General features: G+C 44.6%; 1 protein-coding gene across 1 annotated transcript in view; it reads left to right on the forward strand.

Annotated features, from left to right (window-relative positions):
- Positions 1-17,126, forward strand: part of CHN2 (chimerin 2) — a 287,052-nt gene that overhangs the window by 186,542 nt on the left and 83,384 nt on the right. The window lies entirely within an intron of this gene.

A 17,126-nucleotide genomic window follows, 5' to 3' on the forward strand; every position in this document is an offset into this window, starting at 1 on the left:
TCCACCTTTTATTGAAAAAGTCACAATGGCAGGGTGACAGATCAAACCCAGGCTTCCCAAGCTCAGAGCTTCTTGAATCCGCAGAGCAGCTGGGCCTCATTCTGTTCTTATTGTCCTTATGGCTTTAGGCAAACACTGTTGGTTCCGACCATCCTAATCGAGCGATGCTAAGAATCGCTCGATATTTACATGATCTGTTTTTGAAAATACACTGCTTTTACTAGCTATAATAACTAAACTGTCTCATAAAGGATACCCTACCGAATCAAATATATGTGACAACAATGTTTTAAATAAACATTTAAATAAATTTGGCTTGCCAAATTAGCTTGCATTTATGTTTTACTGGGGAAAAATCATCTGTACCCTTAATATAATAAAAGCACATTTAAGAATATTTTATTGAAAAAGTCACAATATCTTGCCTGTTCATTCATTTCTCTATTTTCTGTAATAGCAAAAGTTAGAAAACAAGCTAAATGTCCACCAGTTGGCAACTGCTTAGGGGAATTATGGTGCCTCCATAAAGGCATGTCATGCAGCCAGAAAAGAATAAGAATACTCAGATGATGTGGAAAGATTACCCGGAGTTATTAAATGAAAAAAGTAACGTGCAGTATAGTATGGTTTCATTTGGATAAACCAGAAAAAAAGATTTTACATATGTTTTTCCTTGCAAAGTCATACAACATGCCTTGAAGTGTACAAGAGCTAGAATCGTGGGTTGCCTGTGGGGAAGGGTGGGGGTGTCTGCGAGGCCACAGTGGGAAGGACACTCTTCTCTGTTACTATTTCATACTCTGTGGATTTTGAACCATGATAAATGCAGTGTTCTATTAAAAAAATTATGCAATAAAAAAGAATGCATTATGTCTTAAATTCACATACGTAAAAGCAAACTCTGAGTACAACATATTCTGTACTCAAGGTATCGCAGAGAGAGAAAGAGTCCAACCCTCCAGACCCACACTGTTTTTCTCATCCCTTCTCGCTGGCCCCCTTCCCCATCTTGACAGCTGTGTTTTTCTTTCATTTCTCCCTGGAATGGTTAATAAGAAGTCTCTGGTTAGCAGCCTTTTACTAAAGGTTGGGGGCTAGAAGAGGGTAATGATAGCATGGGAACAAAATTGTCAATAAAGAGTGTGATGTGACTGTCCCTGGAAGTGTGTTGGCTGTTACCTCCTCCCTGGTGTTGCTCCCCACCCACCCATAGACCCCTCAGCTGTGCCGCCTCATGGTCTTTCCCAGCCCACCCCCCATTTTCCGTGCCCCTCCAGCCCACCTTTCTAAGTCCCCAGATTTCTCTTGCTTTCCTACGGCAGCAAGGAAGCCCTCTTTGGATTCGACTTGCCTTACTGTAAAACCAGGAGAGTGACCTTTTCTGGACTGAAGAGCTTTGAGCCTGGTTAGGACATCCTCCTTTACAGATAAACTGCTTCAGAGAGGAATCGTCTTTCCCCTACCCCCAACCCTGCCCAACCCACCATTGTTTTTCTTTTTGCAGTAATTTTCTTTACATCTACAGTGATCCTTTCATTGTTCATTTCACTGTTTCCACCATATGAACCAGCTGGCCTGCCAGAGATCTTTGCCTCGTACTGATATTACATTTTCCCCTATTGTCCTGGAGCAAGAGGGAGTGGCCATGGCGGGAAAGACTCTCCACGGAAGCCTCAGCAGTGGGTTGAGCTCGTCCTCAGTGGTTCTCCCCATCTCATGACGGCACCTAATGGCTGGTGGCCCTTGGTGACTTTTCTCCTCAGTGTTGCTCTTGTTGTTGTTCTCATCTTGGAAACGTTCCAATTTGCTTTGTCTGCAGGATAAAGCTCAACTTCTTCAGCAGGACATGGGCAGCCTGTCGGAGCCTAGGCTCCCGGGAAGCAGAGTCTGCAACAGGGGCTTGGTGCATCGGTAATGTGGGAAGGCATTCCAGGAGCAGGAGGGAGAGGTCAGGAGAGTGAACAGATGAGGAGAGAGGCCAGTAGAAATGCACGTTACTGAGTTGAGCACCTTCCGAGGAGCTATGTAGAATTGCTCCTAAGAGGAACTGAAGGAGGAAAGGGTGTTTATCTACCACCTCCTGTCCTTTGTTGGCTGAGGGGTGCTTGTGAGCTGTTAAGTCTCTCCACACCAGGTTGTCATGCAGTCAGGTGTGTCCTCCCCGGCCATCCCGGGCAGAAGGGGAGAGACACATGGTGAGAAGAGGTGCTGTCCGGCTGCCCTGAGAGAAAGGCAATGCCTCGGGGAGAAGGTGGGCCAGGGGGTGTGAGGGGCACTCAAGAAGTGACGGAAACACGCATCTCAGTCTGGCCCCGCTTTTCCCAGTCTGTATCCCACTGCTGGGCCTCGCTGGCCTGTGGTCCACAGATGTGCTTGTGGCCCCCGCCTCCCCTCCCTCTGCACCCACTGTCTGAAATGCCTTCCCCCTCTTGTGGTCTGTGGGTTCCTGTTCACCCTTTAGAGTCCAGCAAAGCCTCTTTAATAAACCTGCTGGGACTCACCCTCCCTCACACACTCCAAAGGAATTGCTCCCATCTCACAACTACTCGAGCATTTTGCATATAATCTTTACGATAATTCAGCATGCTGCATCTTAGAGAATTGTTTAGATCAGTGATTCTCAAGGTGTGGCCCTCGGCGGTCAGCACCTTCAGCATCACCTGGGAGACTGGTGATTAGAAATGAACCTTCTCAGATCCCCCCAGTGCTCCTGGACCAGGAACTCTGGGGTGGCACCTGCCAGTCTGCATGTGAACAAGCCTCCAGATGGCTCCAGTTCACACCCAAGTTAGAGACCCCCTGGTTTGGGTGCCTTTCTCCTCCCCTAGAATTTGAGCAGTTGGAGGCCCAGGTCACTCCTCAGGTTACTTCCCAACTCTAAAGCCCAGCCCATGAAGGGCTCGGCAGGGTGAACAGCAGATGGATAACTTTAAAAATGGGACAGGTTACCTCACATCTCAGATACACCAAGATGGTGTGTCAGCATCTCCCGTGGCCTTCTTCCTCTGCAGGCTCCCTCCTCCCCTGGGCTAACATCTGACTCACTGTGGCATCATGGGAAGCAACAGCCTAGAGGGGAGGGTCTTGGAGAGCATCTCGTGCAGTCCCTTTGTTTTACACAGCAGGAAACTGAGGCACCCAGCTCATTAGTATGGAGTATTTCAAAGGCATCTAGAGGTCATGGAGGGTTAGATAGAAAAAAACGCTTTAAAGTAACCTGTGACTTAGAAGTTCTTTTAACGTTAGGATCTTTGAGGAACACAAGTTCTATCTACAGGACTCCTACAAGAACGATTGAAAAGTGAAAAAGGAATTCAGATTGCAGTTTGTCTAGAAGGTGAACCAGCAGTCAGGGCCCAGCAGGATGTGGAGGACACATTCACCGGGATTTTGAAGAGAATTTGACTAACAAGGGATCTTCCCCAGGGGCTGGCAATGGCAGAAGCCATGACCTCCCCAGGGCTGAAGGGACTAGCCGAAGGTACTGGGGTCACTGGAGTCTGATGAGAGCTAGAGTGGTGGCTCCCACAGGAGGGGATTCCGCAGAAGAGGGCCTCCCGTAGGAGGTGGACACCCACTGGAGAGGGGGCTTCCACAAGAAAGGGGCTCCTGCAGGAGGGGGCTCCCACTGAAGAGGAGCTCCCATAGGTAGGGGGGCTTGCATAAAAGGGGAGTTCCCATAGGAGAAGGGCCCCCACGGTCAAGCAGGGGTGCAGCCACTGAACTGCTGACACCCAAGAGGGAGGGGACAGGGGAAGAAATACCCCAACTTCTCTGTCCTCAAACCCTCTGATCTCTTGCCCAAACTTCTCGTGGGACAAACCCGCCTGGGAGCCAGAGAACAAAGGAGCTGGGGACACAGTGCATAGCAGTTAGTCTCCCCACCACAGGTGAAAGCAGGACAGACAATGAATTTGGGAACAGGGCACGTGGCAGGGAATAACCAATGCAAGGAGTGAACAGAACAAAACCTGGGCAGAGCACTTTGGCTGCTCTCTGTGTTAGCATTGTGCTAATTACTGTGGAAAGTTCACCAGGTTCAGAAGCCATAATTGGCTTCAATGAAAGAGGATGAGGTAGCCCTTTTCCTGGATGGGATCCACAACCGTGCCATTATGGAAGGGATCGTGGTCCTGGAGGGTGGAGAGGCCTTGTGACTTCATTAGGGAGAGTTGATTCCAACATCGCCCTTCAGCAAGCAGAGGTGCTGCATTCATTTGCCAAAGAGAAAGCCTGAATTGTTAATGTAGAAAGCATCAAGCTGGCTGAAAAAGATATGTTCGTATAACAGGGTCTGGAAAACCTGAAGATTTGCTCCACGGGAGGTTGCCTGGAAATCATATGTGACTGACATAACCAGTCTTTTCTCAGGAGTCAAGGAAAAATGAAGATGAGCATAACTTAGCTAGTAAAAGTGACAGGTACAGTAATGACTCTGATCATCCATCTTCCTACTCGCACACACGGAGTCATAAAATAGAATGGGATGTAATGCGGGAAGAATGGATTTGAACTTAGATTACATTTGCTCGTGAAACCAGGTTTTACCGAGCGTTATTTTAAATCAGAATCCCCTCATGGTGTGAGATTTATCATGCAGTCTGAAAAATAGGCAATTTGGTTAGGTCAGTGGTTCTCAAACTGACTGTAGGCTAGAAGCACCCTGGGAGCTTTTAAAAAATACCCATGTTCAGCTCCTCTTGATTATTCAATCAAAGTCCCCGTGGTGGAGTGCAGGCATCTCTATTTTAAGGTTCCCCAGCCGATTCTGAAGTTCTCAACTCCTGGTTAGATGAAAGGTCAGACAGGCAAATAAAGGTTATTGGGTACTTGAGGGAGCATTTCTTCTAAGGACACCTGTTCTGCCTCCTTTAACGCCTCTTATATTTCCGAGGCTTTTGTGTCCTACTTTAGACTCTGGCCTTCTTTCTCTACCTCTGTTTACACACAAAAAGTCCTCCATGAAAGCCCTTTCTAGATAGTAAGCTCGGGTGCTTCTGGTTACCTGTCTTGGTTCAGAGGTTTGTTTTGCTCCTTTTTCCACATTATTGGCTAAAATTTAAATGATGGGAAAAAATTAACTGTAGCAGGATTAAGAGAATTTAATGAAGGGACAGGGAAAAATCAGTGTCTCTTGCTTAGGGGCCAGCTGGTGGTTTCTTAATGGCGAAGTTTATGGGACTGATTCAACCTTGGCTGCCCACTGGAATTTACTGGGGAGTTTTCAAAAGTACCAACGCCTGTGCCACACCCCTGAAAGTCACATTTAACTACTTGGGATAAGGCCTGGGCATCTTGATTTTAGATGCCCCAGGTGATTCTGATGTGCAGCTAAAGCTGAGAACCCCTGTTGTAGAAAAATAACTAAAAATGAAAAACGTCGTTCAGTCCTCAGGATTCATCTTTCATCAGAATGTTTCTCTTTTTACCAGTTCCTGGCTATCAGTGATCTCAAGGTTAGAGCTTTACAGGAACAGAAAGGAATTTTATCCTAAGACATTCAGCATGGGTAGGAATAAGATGGGCCAAACCCTCCTTATCCATCCCCATCCAAAATCTCTAGAAAACAGCTCATCTAAAGAGGCAGCCTTTGCCGAAGTATTTTTCTGTGCGAGCAGTGCCATCTAGTGGCCGAGAGGAGACTTACGTGCTGGTGCCTCAACAGGCCACACAACAGATGTGGGAGTAATGAGCAAGAACACATTTTCAGCAATGAATCCACTGAATCGTCCCCACTTCCTCAGGTTTTAGAGCACGGATCAGGCTAGGCGATGCCTGGGAGGAGGGGAACCTGTTTTGGAGTTCCTGCTCATTTATTTCATAAACAAGGGGCTGCTCTGCCAGCCTGGGACCCTTAGATGTAAAAACGCTCTCCATCATTTGATCCACGGGAATTCTGGTCCAGACGTGCTCAAACTTTTTGGCTTCAGGGCCGTTTTGCGCTCTTTAAATTACTCAAGTCCCCAAAGACCTTTTGTTTACGGGGGTTATATCTATTGATATTTAGATATAGTTTAGAAATTAAAAATTTATTTCTAATATTAGAAAGTAAAACTGTGAAAAATTTTAAATATTTATTCTTTCAAATACAACAGTAATAAATCCATTATGTGTTTGTGTAAATCACATATTTTTGTGAAAAGTAACCTAGTTTTCCAAACCAAAAAAATGAGTGAGAACATTGGCATGGTTTCACATTTTTGTAAATCTCTTCAGTGTCTGGCTTAATGGATAACAGCTGGATTCTCACATCTGCTTCTGTATTTGATCTATGATGATGTGTTGTTTTGTTTGAAGTATTGAGGAAGCTCTGGCCTCACACAGATATGTCGCTGGAGAAAGGAAGAAGGTTTTTGTAGCCTTTTAAGGTAAATATGGATTTTTTTTCCTGAGGAAGATTCACCCTGAGCTGACATCCGTTGCCTATCTTCCTCTATTTTTTTGTTTGTGGAATACCAGCCCTGAGCTAACATCTCTGCCACTCTTCCTCTACTTTGTATGTGGGACATCTCCACAGCATGGCTAGTGAAGGGAGTAGGTCTGTGCCTGGGATCCAAACCCTCGAACCTGGGCCGCCAAAGGAGAGCCTACAGAACATTAACCACTCGGCCACCAGGTGGGGCTCTTGTTTTTTTTTTTTTTTAGTGATAGACCAAAACTTAACAAATGGTTGTTTCTTAAAGGCTAGTCGTAATGTCGATCAGTAGACGAGGCAATTAATAAAAATAGTTTTGACATCATGGACTCTCTGAAAAGATCTTGGGGTCCCCCGAACATCGGTGGATTACACCTTGAGAACATTTGACATGGACGTTTGATGGATGAAAAGCACTCCTTTTAGAGAAGGTTACATTTGTACGTCTCCAGGGAGGTGTTTGGAAGGAATTATTATGCCACTTTTATCACCTTTGACTGTGAGAAGTAAACGATTCTGTCACCTGGAACTTCTGTCCACCTCAAAGACTGCCGTGTCTGCCCTTTGACCTCAGAGCTCTCCCCCTGGCTGGCTGTCACTGGGAGTGGGCAACAGAACTGATCCTGGATCTACGTCACCTGAAAAGAGCTCTCCAGGTAATTCTGATGTATACTCTGAATAAAGAACCACCGACCTGATCTGACTCTCTTCCCTGTACAGTTGAGAAACTGAGGCCCAAAGTTCAAGGTGACACGGTGAAAATGGACACTGGTGGGACAAGACACAATTTTGGGGAATCCCCTTATTTTCTTCCTTTGGCCAGCACTGGGTGTCGGCCTCTTTCTTACACCTCTAGTGCTTCTCCTTCCACCATCTTTCTCTCTGTCTCATCAGGAGGTCCCCCCACCGCCACCCCCAAAGTGTAGCTGTCATTTTTGTCACCTAGAACCTTTGCACCCTCTCTGGAAATTCACCCAGAACCACCTCCCCTCCCACTCTCAGTTCATGTGCTTCTGTGTTAGTCAAACCAGGCCCCTGATCCCGGAGATGGGTTTGTCATTCAAGGCTGCTGCAAGGGGCACAGTTCTCTGGCCACTGTGGTTGGTTCAAGGTGGGCATGCAGTCACGTGAGAGCCAATAAAACCAATAGACTTCCACCATGAGTTCCAGAAAGAAGGCCTTTCGCCCTTTTTCTGCTGGGCTAGATTCAACAAGAAGGAGAGTCTGGGTGGCAGAAACCTTCCCGGCATCACATGGAGCCCAAGAAACTGAGTCCCGAGAACTTGGTCTGAATCTCTAAATGAGCTGCCCCTGGGCCCGCCACCCTCTGCGGGATGTTTCAGTTATGTTAGTCGATTAATTCCCATTTAGCTTTTTGAGCTCTGCAATGGGAGTGTTTGTGTTGACTTTAGGTGTCTGCTGTCTTTATAGCTGGGAGAACTCTAATTCATACCAACCCCTCAGCTGCCCGCCACCCTCTTTTATCCTGCGCTCATTGCTCACCTTACTTGTCCCCATCACTGGGAAAGCTCAGGTATTCAAATTTGAGTTCATTTTAATTTTAATCAAATAATCCACCCTATCCTTCTTTGACGTGGTGACGTTAAATCAGAAAAAGGGACACCTAGTGTTTACTGAAGCGAGTAGGAACGTAGTGCCCAGATTACCAGACGGACGTGGGAAAGAACCCCAAAACCACTTCTGGAGTACAGCTCTTCCTCTCTTGCCCGCTGGCTTTGAAGAAGTGTGTTTGTAGACCTCTTAATGATTATATTTACTTAAATAAGATTAAGGCAGTATTTTAAAGAGTCCTAGTGAAATCTGACAAATCAGATTTTTATCTACTCATGCTATTGCCAGGAAATCTTTGTTAACAAAATGGGAAGAGACACGGCCCCATCTGCAGTATTGGATCTGGCCAAAGAGAGGCTCTGTGGAACCCAAGACCTCCCAGGTTATCAATAAAACAGAAGATATAAGTTGGAAACCCGCAGACTCTGAAGAAAGAAAGGTCAAAATCCCATCTGTAGTCTTTCTGACTTAAAAGCTGCATCTATAGGAATTGGTGGGATTTTCCCAGATCAGCTCTAGGCAAGAGGAAGGATTTTATTTCCTGAGTAATTTCCATTGACATGAATGGAAATGAGACTGTCAAGGCTACTTCTTAGGTTATTTGTTTTCATTGCCTCTGGAACAGGTTGCAGAACTGGCATTACTCATTTCTCAATAATGAAATGTCTGGCTGGGTTTTATGATGATAGTTTATAAATGTCCCGATTGGCTTTGTCTCTCCTTCCACATAATCACTTTGAAATTTCCAGAAAGTTAATATTTCACTTTGTACCTAGTCCCCATTTATGAAGCTAATGAAGTCCAGCCATCAGAAGAATAAGCTAAAGTTTACCAGTGCAACTTTTAGTGTTCTCATGTGATTTGGTGGCTTACAAAAATTATTAAGAAGTCAAATCACTGTCGTTTGCAACAGATCCTTCTCTAATAATCAAATTGAGAGTCAGAAATAAGACATGAAGTTTTGAGCAATACATGCCCCGAGTAACAGAGTAAGACTAATTATATTTTACTACAGTAGATATAAATTCCATATAAAGCAGTTCATGAGGTAAGGAACTTCTATTGTTTTTAATTCTGAATTTCATTTGGCTTCACAACAGTCTTTAAGTTTAGGGTTGCTACTCTTTACTGGCAAAGAATCAAGAAAACCAAGGCTTGGGGAGGCCCAGTGATTTGCTCAGGGTCATAGAACTAGTAACTTGCAGATCAGATCGCTAGTAACTAGTCACTAGAACCTGGCTTGCCTGACTTCAATGCTGCCGTCCTTTTCATTCTACCGGACTGACAAAGTAAACCCATTTGCGTTGTGTCTTATTTTAAAGCTTCTAAACAAAGTGTTCTGTTAGGAATTGTTTCCTTCTTCAAATATGAGCACTCCAGTCTCTCAGTGGCACGATTCTAACCATCTTCTGCTCTTGACTAATTTGTTCTTATGAAGAAATGTGTATGGCCATGGGAGTTGCTTAAGAAGACGAACGTTCATTACAGACAAATACGTCTACCTCTGTGATTTCTAAGAGAAAATCCCTGTGTGCATCTTTAGCCTGGAGCGATATGAATTTTAAAAGGATTTGGCAATATTTTAAAGCTCTATATACTTTCACTAAAATCCCAAAGTGACAAGTACGAAATGCATGTCTTCAGCTCCAAGCCTGCGTCTCACCTCTTCCAATCATGATGGAATAAATTGGGATGAGAGGAAATTGAAACCGTAGTTTTACCCTAGTGAATGTTAGGAAGTAATGCCTGACCCACTTCTCCCTTGTGGTAGCTTTGAAACACCAACTGAACTCTGGGATTGTAAAATGATATACAAGGAGATTTTAATTCACTGGATGTTTTTTCCTCCAGCAAATTAAATGTAAAAATCAATCAGGTCACAAGGAAAGGAAGAAACACTAGCATCATTGAGTGTCTGCCATGCACCAGCTGCTGTGGGAGTGCTTTTGGTTTGTCATAGTCTTTCCTCACAGTAGCTCTGGAGGGAGGAGTTGGGGAGGCTGAACTAATTTATTATGACCCCCCAGCTGGTAAGTGAGCTGGATCCCAACCCTTGGCCGTCCTGACTTGAAAGCCTCTTCAAGAGGCCCTGGCTACCCAAGGGTGAACCACTTGGGGTGACATGCAAGGCCTTTTGTGACCTTGTCCCCTTGCTCCATCCCCCTGCATACACATGCACACATCTCTTTGCCCTCATCCACTTACTCTCCCCAGCTGTGTCCAAGAGCCCAGCATGTCTGGACCAGTAACCTTTTCTGAGCACACCTGCTAGTTTCATGTCCCTCAACCTTTACCCAGCATCTCCCAGGTATTTGCAATGTTCCTCCTCTCCTCTCACCCAGGCCCATGCCCTGACTTAGGGAACTCTACCTATCTTCGTGGACCAAGCTCAGGCATTTCCCAATCTGCGAAGTCTTCCCTAACCCCACCCAAGGCTTCCTGGACGTGCCTTCCTTTGGCTGCCTTACTGTGGCTTAGATATAACTCTGACTGCATTTAGCGCACTGCGCCAGAGGGTCTGTCCATTTATTTATTCATTCTTAACTATCAATAATTAATAATAACAATTAAGTATTCATTAAGCACCTAATCTATGCCAACCACTGTTCACAAAGCTGGCCAATCACAATGACAATGACTAGCTCAGGATGGGCCAGTGTCACAAGCATAGTAAGTGGGTCTTTGCTAGAATTAGGGAAGAGCCCTGCCCTTTCTTTCTTAAGAGGATCATTTGAGCAGTTCCAGCCTTGGTTTATGAGCCAATACACTTCCCTTTCTTTTTGTTCTAGTGCTGGTTTGGGTAGAGTTCCTGTTTCCTGCAGCCAAAAGAGTTCTAATGGAGTCCCAAAGGAAAGTGATGGAGAAGGACCTTCTAGAGAAGAGAGGAGTGTGGGCAGAGCCTGGGCGCCAGGGTTGTAAGGGGGAAGGTGCTTGGCCGACAAGTGGGTCAGAAGGGGAGGGTCAGATGAGGTGGGCGAGCTTGAGAAGGGACACGTAAAGCAGGCTAAGAAGTTTGGACTTTATGCCTGAAAGCTTGAGGAGCTGCCAGAGATGTGAGTTTCAGAAAGATGGATTGATGACAACATGGGAGATGGACTGGAGTGGAGAGAGTGGAGGGTACTGTAGGAGGCAATGCAGTAACACTGAGTTACCCACGTTTTTAGTTTCAAAAGCCAATAGCTAGCGCCGGCCTGGTGGCGCAGCGGCTAGGTTCGCACGTTCTGCTTCTCAGCGGCCCGGGGTTCACCGGTTCAGAACCCCAGGTGCAGACATGGCACTGCTTGGAGAAAGCCATGCTGTGGTAGGCGTCCCACGTATAAAATAGAGAAAGATGGGCACGATGTTAGCTCAGGGCCAGTCTTCCTCAGCAAAAAGAGGAAGATTGGCAGTAGTTAGCTCAGGGCTAATCTTCCTCAAAAAAAAAAAAGCCAATAGCTGTTGGCAAATTTTTAAAAGCCCACCTTTTCCATTTTACATGATGACATTATTATTAAAGCTAATTATCATCCTACTCTTCCTGGTTTCAGAAAGTCTAAGTTTGGTAAATGGTTTTCTGTAAGTTTTTCTAGGTTTGGGGTGCCTTGGGAGAACTAGAAACTCATTACTGCACTTCTGTGCGTAAATTGGGCCCCACAGAGCTGCATTAGCCCGAAGGGCTTGTCTGTTCCAGTCATGACCTTCTGTTCTCCGAAGCCCTCTGCCAACGACCCTTCAACGTGCACTCAGAGTAAGTGTTCGTTAAATGAACCAATGTGGTTTATTTGTCCCTCATTTCATCCTCCACCAGTAAAGAAAGCAATAAAATGCATGCCTGTCTTAGAAAAGCTGTAGATTTGAAAAATAATGTTGAATTTGGTAATAAAATAAAAATCCTCATTAACCTGGACTTCACAAATCCTAACCTTTAATATCTATGAAAATTTACCTACTAATTAAATAGTTTAGAGGATATTAAAATGGAAATGGTTCTTACTTAAGAGAGCGAAGGTTTTCTTCCAACTCAATGAGTGTATTCAGATAAAAATGGGGCAAGAAGAGGTCTCTGCAATGTTGAGGCTGCTAATCATGTTTTCTTTAGTCCAGTGGTTCTCAAATTTACCGTACACAAGAATTCCCTAGAAAGCCTGGTAATACACAGATTTCCAGGCCCCACCCCCATCATTGCCGATACGGTGGATCTCAACTGGCTTCCCAGGGGATGCGGAGGCTGCTGGTCCAGGGACCACACTTTGAAGTCACTGGTCCAGTCAGTAGAGTAGGACTGTTGTTAGCCATATAAGGTAACTCTGGAACTCTGGAATAGATATATCTTATACCTATTATCAATCAACATATACAATAATTATTATCTATTTTATCTATTATTAATCAACCATCATTTTACCCTAGTTCCATAGTTAACAATATGTATTATTATTATACATGATTATATATGTATAATATATATTATATGAAGAATATGTTAATAATATATAGTATACTATAAAATATGAAGAGTGTATTAATATTTAATATATATTACATATAACATATGTAATAATTATATATATTTTTTCATCAACTACTATTTTGCCCTAGTTCCAGAGTTGCCTTATATATTATATAATATATAATTGTTATATTTTATACTATATAATAATAATATATAATAATATATATCATATTTATGTTATATATAATTAATTCTTAAATGTTATATATAATATCTAATGTATGTGTGCATGTATATATAGATATAAATATAGATATGGATATACACACGTATTCCCAGTATTTTTTATACCTATTCTCCTAAAATATAAGCAAACTGCATCTTAGGTATTCTCTAAACATTCATTGCTTGTGTGACATGTTTCCTTCTGCTGTGAAACTCTCCTTGGTGGCCTCTGAAGGGCGTATCCTTGCAGAGGAGGGGCAGCACGGCGGTTAAGAGTGTGGGCTCCCGGGCAGGTGGCTGTGTGGCCCTTGACAAGCCACTTATGTGAAAATCATCATAACCACTTCCCAGGGAGGTTGTGCGCGGCAGCTGAGTTAATACAGCGAACTCTAGGAGCAGCGCCTGACACACGGTGCATGCTTATGTAAGGCTAGCCTTGTGTTTCTCTCTTCACCGTGACCCCTGAACACCCCATAGACCTTCCCGCCATGGTGTCATCGCTCACCGTGAGCCCTTCAGCCAGAAGCACTCTCCACCCTCCTCACGGCACCCGCGCTCCCCCTGCCATTGCTGTGATACTGACATCCCAGGCTTCCTTCATCCCTCTGACACTGCACGGTGCCTGGCACAGAGCAAGCCGTCAACCAAGGAAGGAACTGTCCACCTCTCCTTGGGGCTCTCTCGAGCCCTCCTTTCTTTCCTGCTCTCCCGTTAGCATCACCTGTCCCTTCTTTAGGGCACCAGCTGGGTCTGCTATGAGTTGTTTCCTATCGGTCTCCCCGGCTAGGCTATGAACTACTCAGGGTCAAGGGCTGTGCCTTAGTTCTGTGACTTTGCAGGACTTTCAACTAATGGACTTTTGTAGTCACAAGGCACTTAGTCAATGTTGGTTGACAGACAAAAGGAAGAGAAAGAAGGAAGGAATTTTCTCAAGTTGCTCATTGTGTAACATTTTTACTGTAACTTTTGAAACGACAGGAAAATCCACTAGGTAGAAAACCTAGAAATGATTTAGGTTGAACCATATGAAACTGTTGATATTTGATAGTTTTTTACCTCCAAAAAAGGCAATTTCATGTGGTGCTAGCTAATATGTATTTCATATGAGTGCTTTTGAGCCCTGATAAGTATAACAAAGTTACTCTTGCTTGGCACATGCTCAGCACTCTATGAATATTCATTAATGAATCTACAGTAGGGAGCTGATGGACTGAAATTCTGGATTCTGAAGGGCCAAACAGGATGATTTATCAGAATAATAGTATATATTTGGCATTAGGTGGCACTTCTTTTTAAATTTTCCAAGAACTGGAGACTATTACACCATTCATGTGCGTGTGTGTGTGCATGGGTGCACACATGCGTATGTAACGTCAGCAGAAAAAACAAAATCAGCTTTCAGGGCAGACACCTTGAGAGTTTGTTTGATAATTGGTTAGCTAGATAGTTTGAAAAAATCACCCCCATTCCATACCCAGCACAGTGTTCTGAACCTACTACCAGAGTAAAACTCAATCTAGAGAAGCAGATGGGTCCAACGCCTTTCTTGTACTTTTAGCAAAGGTCCACTTGGGTTCATTTCTCTTGCATAGTCACCGTGCTGTCATAGTCTCTAACGGCTGATCCACAGCCAGCCTGAGGCCCCAGGCCGAGTCAGCGCTGCTGGGCTGTTCAGGAGATCTTCAGTCTATCCAAGGGCAGACTCTGTGTTTTGTTACTCCCCCACCTTTGGGCTATTTTACTGCGTCTTAGACCTGTCACCAGAGAGAAGGCTTTGGAAGGAAGTAAAAGTCAAGGCAGAGCTGGTAACAGGTTTTGTGTATAGAGGAAGTTGAGGCCACTGGTGAAAAACCCCTTGAATTCAAGTAGTCGTGCTCCTGCCACCCTAACCACACATAGAGACGTGACTGTTGGGACAACCCAAGCTCATTAGTGACGGTGCCTTCTCCAGCTTTATTTCCTCATCTCCAAAGTGGAGGGTCCGCCTGTGACTTGTTTTGGCAGGAACATTCCAGCTCAGAGAAGGTGAGCTGAAGTAGCTGTTTGAGGAGAAAGCCAAAGGGAGAAGTGCTCAGAAATGTAGATGGATGGAACGTAGGCAAAAGCCCATGAAGGCAGGTGCGGGCCTATGCGTCCACCAAGTGAGAAGGTGCTGGGGAAGTGAATCCCAGTGGGTGAGTCCAACTTCTGGCCTGTGGTTTGTATGAGAGCACCCCTCATCCTCGCCATGGCCACATTAAAAAGAAAACAGCTATTTGAAAACCAATCAGTATTCAGATCTTTTCCCTCAGAGGGGAAGACCTAAAGGACTTCAGGAAAGTAGACACCTTTTTGAACTAAAGCACTATCAGACAAGCAGAACCCAGAACTTTCAGGCAAATGTTTGGTGACTGTTGACATGGAGACCACTGAGTAGGAGTATGCTTTTATATCACATAAGGACATAAAGTTCCCCGCTGTTAGAGACAAATGTGTATAGAGTGAAATATCTATACTCAGATTTGTTTAACAGGCAACTATTGTATTCATTTCCCAAGTGAGAGTTTTTTAAGTGCCTTTCTGTTTAGGGGTATGTTTGCTAATTTTATTTTAATCATAATTTTAGCCTTCCTTGTTGTTATTGATCTGTTGAAAAGAATGGTGCCCTGTGAAGACTGGGGACAGAGAGGTGCAGTTAAAGGTATGGACTGAGGAACCCACCACCCAGTCAGGTCAGCTCTGGCCCTCCTGTCTACATGTACCAACTCAACTGGGGCACATCATTGAACCTCTCTCAACCTGAGTGGACCTTGAATGACACGACCTATGTGAAGTACATTCAGGTGCGGAAGTTGGCACCTACCAGGTGTGCTATAAATTCCAGCCACTGGTATACTGCTAGCTTAGAAGGCAGTTCCAGAATCTTAGTAAAAAATGAAGTCTTTAAATGAGTGATATTTCCTACATGGTTAAGGTCAAATTTTAAAGTCGTTTCCATGTCTAAGAGATGGCCTGTATCTCTGACTGTTGCTATAATGTAACTCACTCTTTGTTGCTAGAGAAAACCTCAGTTGAGATTTTCCTCCACTGAGTAAAAAAAAAAAATACTAAGAGGGGCAGGATACTTCATATGGTTACTGATATTTTCAAAAAGAAATATTTACTTAGAAAAACCAAACAAATTAGAAAACTGCTTACTATACACATATAAACACTTTGGAATCAGGTGGTATTTTTATGAGATGTTAAGACTATTACCTATGGTCAAATAAGTTTGTATTTTCCCAAGATGAATAGGTTTCCTTTGTTCAGGACTTCTCGATAGGGTCAGGTAGGCTGGGAATCTCCAAGAGGGATTAGAGCATGAGTGGTTCCCACCCTTATCTGCCCAGAGAACCCTTTTGGTGCTGAACATCTCTCAAGACGGATGCTCTGAGAACACTCTTTGGGAAAAGTGCGACCAAAGGAAATGAAAAATAGAGGAAAGGTTTCCATGTTCAAGGATCTGCTTTGTAACTTACACTGTCATGGATTCTTTTGACATATTTACCTTGTGAATTCCACTTCCTTCTTCAGTCCGCTGCAGGCCGTGTTCTTGACTTTGGCCTGTACATACAAGGCCCCAGCTATCAAAGTATTATACAAAATGTTATGGAAAGATCTTGCTACTGAAATAGGGGCGTCGGGGGAATGCCTTAAGGTCCAGAAGTTTTGGACGCAGAGTAGAGAGAAGAAGGCAATGATACTGGCATTTATTTCATGCTTATTATGTACCAACCCAGGGATGGCCATGCTGTGCAAAGTGATCTCTCTTGATAATTGGTGGGCACCGTAATGGGCCGCCCATGTGGCCCATCAGGACTGAAGGGCTCATTCCCCTAGCTGTGGGCGTGCTGCTGGCAGAAGCCCTCTGCTAAAGAAAAGGGCTTTGTCCAAAGCCACACCTTCCTTCTCGGGGGTGGCCCACATCAAATGACTGGGTAACATGGAGGTATAAAAGCTCATTTCCCTTGCTCCAATTCAGGACGTAGTACCGGGCATCTCCCCTCCCCAGCTCCCTTCCCTTCTCCACAGGTGTTGATCCTGGGAGTGCTCCCCAATCAACTTCCTGCATGTTATGCTCACCTCAGAGTCTGCTTCCCAGGGAACCCAACCTACAGCAATCTTACAGGGAGTATGAAATCTCAGACTGCAGACTGGAGGTGGAAAGTCATCGCTCTACCTTCTTTTTAATTGAATTTAATTTCCATCTCAAGCTTCTGCTCTGCCTAATAATGATACCTTAGTCTTTGTCAAGAATTCCCTCTCCTCTCTTCTTCTTGGGGTTACTTCTCCTTTCCAGGGGACCTCAGGAGTTGTCATATTTCTGTGCCAGCATCCACTGAGACACCCAGTATCCCATCTGCTCACTGGTTTGTGATTCATATCCCATTTGCAACTACTTGCTTCTTGGCTCAACCTCCAGGTCTCTCCTGGATACTGGCCACCTCTGTGCCACATCCT

This window comes from Equus quagga, chromosome 8 (assembly GCF_021613505.1).
Source record: "Equus quagga isolate Etosha38 chromosome 8, UCLA_HA_Equagga_1.0, whole genome shotgun sequence".
In the NCBI taxonomy this organism is placed as follows: Eukaryota; Metazoa; Chordata; class Mammalia; order Perissodactyla; family Equidae; genus Equus; species Equus quagga.